Here is an 8,480-nt window from a genome sequence, read left to right on the forward strand (position 1 = left end):
AAGCTAAGAGGTAAGATGACAATTTTATGAAGAATTGATTTAGTTTATTTCCTAAATAAATAGCTATCTTAAGGTGAATGCACTTACTGTAAATCTCTCTGGATAAGAGCATCTGCTAAATCAGGGGTTCTCAATCCGGGGTCTGTGGAGGTACCACAGCGGTTCTGCAGGAAGCGTGGGGAGTGGTGGTGTTTCCAGGGAAAAAACTAAACTAATATTCTGAAATGTCATTTGTGGTCTTATGCTGCCATCTATTGGAATTATGTAACAACTGCAGTAGTACTGAAAAATGTGTTATTCCTTACTAAAGTTGTAATTACTGAAAATTACTAGTTAATTTTATCACTTACAATCATAAAATAACAACGTATACCATAACAAACAATTAAACTGACATAAACCAAAATCACTATATGTGTAGTTATTTAGTTAATTACCAAATTGAGCCGTTTGTCTCTCTCGGTCACATTTGAGAGTGAGGGAGATATATAGCATTTTGCAAAAAAATCATGATTTTTGTCTCTCTGAAATGAAACCATCAAGTGATAGATTTTAAACAAATCCTTGTCTGTGAGAGATGTAATAATTAATACATAATTTCTTTAAACAATAAAAGCTCATTTCTGTAAAGTGATATGTTGCATTTTGGAACTCTTCTTATGTTTCCCCATCTGAGATCAGAGTAGATGAGAGATGTAATGTTTGTCTCTGTTGTGTTGAAGACCAATAAAGCAGGAGAGACCAGCCTCCCCTGTATCCAGCTGTGAGAGTGACCGGTCTATGAGTCCTCCTCAAAACTTTAGAGAGGGAGACTTTTCTACTGAACAAAGGTAAGAAGAACTCATGGGTCATGGTCAGTGAGTTAAACAACACTGTCTCTAGTCATTTCTCCTCTACCATTTTCACATTTCATTTAGTTGTTTTCATAATCCATAGACTAATCCTTTTGTCCATTTTCATAGTCCTAAAACAATATTAAACACAACATTCCCTCTGTGTGTGCTCTCCCTGGATGAGGAGATGTCCTCAACTGTAGTGTATGATATACCATTTTCTAGCTCTGAGTGTCTACTTTTATCCAATGTAAAAAACACAATTTTGCTACATAAGATCGAAACGGTCGGTAACATTTGACAGTGAGGCAGATATATAGCATTTTGTAAAGAAATATGATTATGTGTCTTTGAAATGATACCATGAAGTGATAGATTTTAAACAAATACATGTCTGTCATTGAACAACACCATGCCATGATTAGATAGGGAAAAACCACACCTCTATAATAATTTCTTTAAACAAAAAAAGCTAATTTAGCAACATTTCTGAAAAGTGATATATAGCGTTTTGGAATGAAACTCTTCTTATGTTTCCCCATCTGAGATCAGAGTAGATGAGAGATGTAATGTTTGTCTCTGTTGTGTTGAAGACCAATCAAGCAGGAGAGACCAGCCTCCCCTGTACCCAGCTGTGTGTCCATGAAGAGTGACTGGTCTATGGAGCCTCCTACAATGTTTAGAGAGGGAGACTTTTCTACTGAACAAAGGTAAGAAGAACTCATGGGTCATGGTCAGTGAGTTAAACAACACTGTCTCTAGTCATTTCTCCTCTCCCATTTTCACATTTCTTTTTGTTGTTTTCATAATCCATAGGCTAATACTTTAGTCCATTTATATAGTCCTAAAACAATATTAAACAAACACAACGTTCCCTCCGTGTGTGTGTGTGTGTGTGTGTGTGTGTGTGTGTGTGTGTGTGTGTGTGTGTGTGTGTGTGTGTGTGTGTGTGTGTGTGTGTGTGTGTGTGTGGATGAGGAGATATAATCTCTATCCTGATTGCCTAGTCACTTTTACCCCTACTTACATGTACATATTACCTCAACTTTCCTCAACTACCTGGTACCCCTGCACATTGACTCAGTACTGGTACTCCTTATAGTCTCATTATTACCTCAACTACCTGGTACCCCTGCACATTGACTCAGTACTGGTACTCCTTATAGTCTCATTATTACCTCAACTACCTGTTACCCCTGCACATTGACTCAGTACTGGTACTCCTTATAGTCTCATTATTACCTCAACTACCTGGTACCCCTGCACATTGACTCAGTACTGGTACTCCTTATAGTCTCATTATTACCTCAACTACCTGGTACCCCTGCACATTGACTCAGTACTGGTACTCCTTATAGTCTCATTATTACCTCAACTACCTGGTACCCCTGCACATTGACTCAGTACTGGTACTCCTTATAGTCTCGTTATCTTAATTTTGTTGTTATTATTATTTTGTTGTTATTTAATCAAATACAATTTGATTTGATCTAAAGCTCATTGGCAGAAACACGTCATTGGGTCTAACTGTGGTCTGGTGCTGAACAGATCATGTTTGGATGTTGAAGCCCGGTGGCTAGAAAAACTCCCCAGAAAGGCAGGAACCTAGGAAGAAACCTAGAGAGGAACCAGGCTCTGAGGAGTGGCCAGTCCTCTACTGGCTGTGCTGGGTAGAGAGGAACCAGGCTCTGAGGAGTGGCCAGTCCTCTACTGGCTGTGCTGGGTAGAGAGGAACCAGGCTCTGAGGAGTGGCCAGTCCTCTTCTGGCTGTACTGGGTAGAGGAGGGATAGACAAGGGAGGGATAGACAGACAGACAGGGAGGGAGGGAGGGAGGGGGTTGAAACTACAGTTTCGGGACAAGGTATCACGTCTGGTGAACAGGTCAGAGTTCATATCCTCAGTCAGACCAGTAGAAACTGGATCAGCAGCACTACAAGGTATCACGTCTGGTGGACAGGTCAGAGTTCATATCCTCAGTCAGACCAGTAGAAACTGGATCAGCAGCACTACAAGGTATCACGTCTGGTGGACAGGTCAGTTCATATCCTTTTATGAAGAATTTTTTACGTTTATTCCCAAAATAAATATTAAGATGAATGCACTTACTGTAAATCTCTCTGGATAAGAGCATCTGCTAAATCAGGGGTTCTCAATCCGGGGTCTGTGGAGGTACTGCAGGGGTTCCACGGCACCCTGACTGTACTCGTTGCAATGTAACACATTTGATAGAATTTTCACATGACACGACCACTTTGCCTACTCTTAATTATTGCCTAATATAATGGAATGCATATTTTCTTTACCAATTCTGATCGTTGTAACAATAAGAATTTTGACAATATTACCGTTATATCAACACACTCTTCACACCCGTTTAACAACTCTAAATATCTTTAGCATAGTAGGCATCAAGTCCCTGGCCAATAATGTTACCTACAACGTTGCAACAATGTTCATTTTCATCGAACACAGATTACGCCCGAGATGCCTTCAATTTGCCTAATTTATAGCCACGCCCAATTTAGGATTGTTTTTTAACAACGTGATGTTGCGCTCCAAAGGGAGAACTTGAAATAACATGATGTAGATAATTAAATAATCAAAAGAAAAACGTGTTCATTTTACACTCAGAAAAGAAGGTTCCTTATAGAACCAAAAAGGCTTCTATCACTTCCTTAATATATGGAACCACAAAAAGTTATATATTGTAATGAAACAGCAGGGAGCAGGTCTCAAACCCTCGACCTTCTAGCCCGAAGTCTGGCACACTATCGACTGTGCCGCAAAAGCTCGAGTGGCAGAGTCGATTTCTGTGCTTATAAACCCAGGGTCGTCACAATATATTGTGGGGTTCAGTGAAGAAGAACCTCTAAAGTTCTGATCAACGAAAGGTGAATGTTTTGAGGATGTGAACCCAACAGCCCTCCAGTGGTCAGATCAATTCCGCCCGTTTTTACCAGCACCCGGCCCGGGATATAAACCAGCCACCTTTCGACCACAGGTCCAACTCCTGCCACAGCTCCAACTCCTTAGCCGCTGGACGAAAACCTGAGTTAATCTTGGGAAATTAGCATATATTAATCTGCCAAAATGAAGACAAAATGCTTTGGAGACATACATGGTGTCACTTGTTATACATAAGTATTATACATAAATCATTGCCAAAAGCACAAGACATATATTATTAATGGATTGATTATATAGAAATATAAAACATTATTTTTAACTACTGCAAAGCATTTACATGTGGAGTAGGAACCACTGACTCACTGCATTATTCTATAGTATTATCAAGACACCTGCTGTTAACTCTTAACTACTTAGGACAGCTCATGAGGTGTCCTAAATATCTGCCGACTAGGTGGGACTAGAGAATTCATGCATAGCTTTAATTTATACCCGTAAGTGTAAAATATATTTTTTTCTCAGCACTTATACGACCAATTTTCTACTCTGAGACGCTTTGTGGACATGGGCCCAGATCTCAAAATATTGTTATAAAAAAAGTGGAATGTTTATTTAACATAATATTAACAGGACATCCAGCGGACATCCAGCGAAAAATCATATCGCCATTAGCATAACAAAATGTAATATATATATTTTTTCAAATATAGGACTATGTTATATCGTTTTATAGATACACCTCTCCTGAATCGAACCACGTTGTCCGATTTCAAAAAGGCTTTACAGCAAAAGCAAAACATTACATTATGTTAGAGGAGTATATCGTAAAAGTAACCACATAGCCATTTTCCGACCAACCACATGCATCACAAATAACCAAAAAACAGCTAAATGCAGCACTAACCTTTGACAATCTTCATCAGATGACACACCTAGGACATCATGTTACACAATACATGCATTATTTTGTTCGATAAAGTTCATATTTATATATAAAAACAGCATTTTACATCGGCGCGTAACGTTGACTAACTATTTTCCCTCAAATGCGTCCGGTGAAATAGCGCTACAATTTACTAAATTACTATTCGAAAACAATTTTAAAATGTAATATTGTCATTCTAAGATTTATAGATTAGCATTCTTGAAAGCACCTGCAATGCCAGATTTAAAAATTAACTTTACTGGGTAATCACACTTTGCGATGAAAGGGGATGCGATACTCAGAAAAATAGGCTAACATTACAGGTCAGCGCCATCTTGGAACAATCGCATATCAAATCTACTCTTGTATACTATTGTCAATAATCCCTTACCTTTGATTATCTTCAGCAGAAAGCACTTCCAGGAATCCCAGGTCCACAACAAATGTATTTTCGTTCGAAAAAGTTAATCCTTTACTTCCCAATAGCTTGTTCTTGTTAGCGCGTTCTGAAGGCTGCACCAAAAGCTCCGTCGGCCGCGGGACTACTCTTTCAATAAAATGCTTTTTTTTCCCATTTAGGTTTGTTCAAACATGTCAAACATTGTATAACATAAATCTTCAGGGCGTTTTTCAACAAGAGAGCCAATAAGATTCGAGGGGGACGATTGCATTGTGTTTCAAAACGTTTCGAAAGGGGAGGGTAACCAAGGGCGCCGGCGTCATAATGGTGATGGCCCTCTCCGTGTGACCACGTTCCACAGCGTCTCATTCATTCAGTTTTAACAGTAGGAGACTCAAACCACTTTGTAAAGACTGGGGACATCTAGTGGAAGCAATAGGAAGTGCTCAATGAACCATAGCTCACGGTGTGATTTACAGGCAAACTGATGAAGTTGAGTCCGCAATTCAGAATTCCACATCCTGTTACGATCGGTCTCGGGGTTGTGACTGCCATATGAGTTCTGTTATACTCACAGACACCATTCAAACAGTTTTAGAAACTTTAGGATGTTTTCTATCCACAAGTATTAATTATATGCATATCCTAGCTTCTGAGTTTGAGTAGGAGGCCATTTAAAATGGGCGCACATTTTTTTCAAAAATCGCTGTAGCGCCCCCTATCCTAGGCGACCGTCAAGAGGTTAAAAAGTGAATATTACTAATGTAACCCACTGTAAAGACTGGGTTTAGTTGATTGTGTTGCACTGCTCATGTCCACGTTCTGGAACTGCCCGCATCCCTGTACAGAACTGTCCGCGTTCACATACGGTGTGGCGCCAATACTAATGGCCAGTGATTGGTGTTAAAACAATTCTATTTAAATGATTAAATGAAATCACTCTACCTGAACCACAATGTATTTAAAAATGCATTGGTTTGTTATGAAAAATAATGCTATTACACATGTGGATTTAAAGTATAACTATTTAATGTATATAAACAAAGTACATATAAATCTGACCATTCAAAATGAATACAATCTGAACAGCATAATAGAATATTGCACCACATCAAAGAAAAATAAATAAAAACGTGAAAAACGGCAGCACCCCACTTAAAAAATTTAACTGGTCCCTCTCTTGTCTCTCTTCTTTGTTGCCATGTTATAACCAGCAGCACACAGCAATGCTGACCATATTTTGCTTTTATGAGAGATTTGCATTCAGAAATGCAAGCTGCCTCTTTCAAGGGGCTGATACGGTTTCTTCTCTCAGTAATTATTTGTCATCATCACAATATTACCACCATTCCTCTTGGGTCAGAGCATCAACAGGTGCAATGACAATGGCCAGGGTAGAGATGATGGCATCCTTTGACTCAAGAAACCGCTTCAACATATAAAAAGTTGAATTCCACCTTGTAGTGCAGTCTTGTTTAGGCCTCAGCTCAGGCATTCCCATCTGGCATTGTGTAGACTTTAGTTTTTCAGCATCTACTGTGCTCCTGTGGAAGTATTCCACAGCTGCTTTCACTTTGTCCACAGTGGGCTTCATCACCTTCAGAGCATCTCTTACAATCAGGTTGATTGTGTGGGCAAGACATGGGTCCATTTTAAAATGTCATGGCTTTGGTTAAGTTGGCTGCATTGTCGCTAACACAACAGACCACTTTACCATCTACTTGCCATTCTCTGGCCACTCAACAGTTCCTCTGCCAAGTTCTCTGAGGTGTGTCTGTCGCTAAACTCAAAGCAGTCCAGAAGACAGCTAGACATCGAAAAATCTTCAATGAAGTGACATGCAACCGACATGTATGAAGTTGATGTCCAGCAGTCAGTGGTAAGGCAAACGGCAGTAGCTTTCTGGACTCTTTCCCACACTGAAGCCTGTAAGCTCTCGTACAGTTGTGGAAAAAGTTATTTTGAAAGCGTTTTCCTGCTTGGAATTGTGTACATTGGATTTAGACTATTGCAATAATTTCGAAAACCTCTGTCCTTCACAATCTAAAATGGCTGGAAATCGGTGGCAATCATTTTAGCCAATGCAATATCATTTTGGCCTTGTTTTACTACAGACATAGACTTTGGAATAAACTGGTCCATAGAAGACTGCGTTGCTGTGGGTCGCGGAGCAGGTCTACTGGACTGAGTGGATACATCTCCACGTGTGGAGGTGCTGGCTCCACCACTATCACTAGCAGGTCTACTGGACTGAGTGGATACGCTGGCTCCACCACTATCACTAGCAGGTCTACTGGACTGAGTGGATACGTCTCCACGTGTGGAGGTGCTGGCTCCACCACTATCACTAGCAGGTCTACTGGACTGAGTGGATACGCTGGCTCCACCACTATCACTAGCAGGTCTACTGGACTGAGTGGATACATCTCCACGTGTGGAGGTGCTGGCTCCACCACTATCACTAGCAGGTCTACTGGACTGAGTGGATACATCTCCACGTGTGGAGGTGCTGGCTCCACCACTATCACTAGCAGGCCCGCTAGTTTCTCCAAGCTCCACTACAGCTAGCTTCACAGTTCACAGTTCACATATGCCGGTGCAGGTTGTGCGTAGAACCGGCTTTATATGAGATTTTGTTTTGGCAAATTCTACACTGTGCTCTAACATTGTCTACATTATTAAAATGCATCCAAATGCTACTGAGCTTCTGACTCATATTCCAGCTGTTGTTTTCACAGCTGTCCTTCCTCTCTCCTCTTCTACTAAGTGTGTGACTGTGAGTGAGTTGGCTCAGCCCTCCCTCACGCATCTTTGGTTCACTGGTTGACACTGCGTGTCTGATTGACAGGAACAACAAGTGAGGCTGTTAGTCTGAGCAGACAGAACGAATGTGTGCGCGTGAGCGTTTAGGCCTATATTATTTTATTTCTTTTTTCGTTCTTTGAATTAGTTAATTCTATTAATTTAAATCTTTTGATTATCCATATCTTAATTTTTAGATATTTTTCTAAATAGATTTGGCTCTTCCGATGTGCGAGCCGGCTCTTAGAGCCAACTCGTTCGTGAACGACCCATCACTACCAAGCATATTGTCCGGTTATATGCAGAGTGGGCTGAGGTGATCTTTGGGAATAACAGAGTAAGCAACAGTTCTGAGACGCCGAAGTTTATTGTTCAGTTAGCTTTATGCTTTATTATCAAACTTTAAGCTACTTGGTGCACAAGCTCAATGTTTGCCTGTGAGACACCACAATGTTGTGGTGACTCTCAGTCTTGATGATGGCTGGCACATACCCATCAAACGTTAAACATTTTCTGGTCATGGTTAACCATTTGTGTTTTCAGAAAAAGGTATACAACCCAAGCAAAATGCATGTCCCTGTCCTCTTTTTCCAGATGTGGCTGATTTAAACA

Source organism: Salmo trutta, chromosome 15 (genome assembly GCF_901001165.1).
Source record: "Salmo trutta chromosome 15, fSalTru1.1, whole genome shotgun sequence".
Lineage (NCBI taxonomy): Eukaryota > Metazoa > Chordata > Actinopteri > Salmoniformes > Salmonidae > Salmo > Salmo trutta.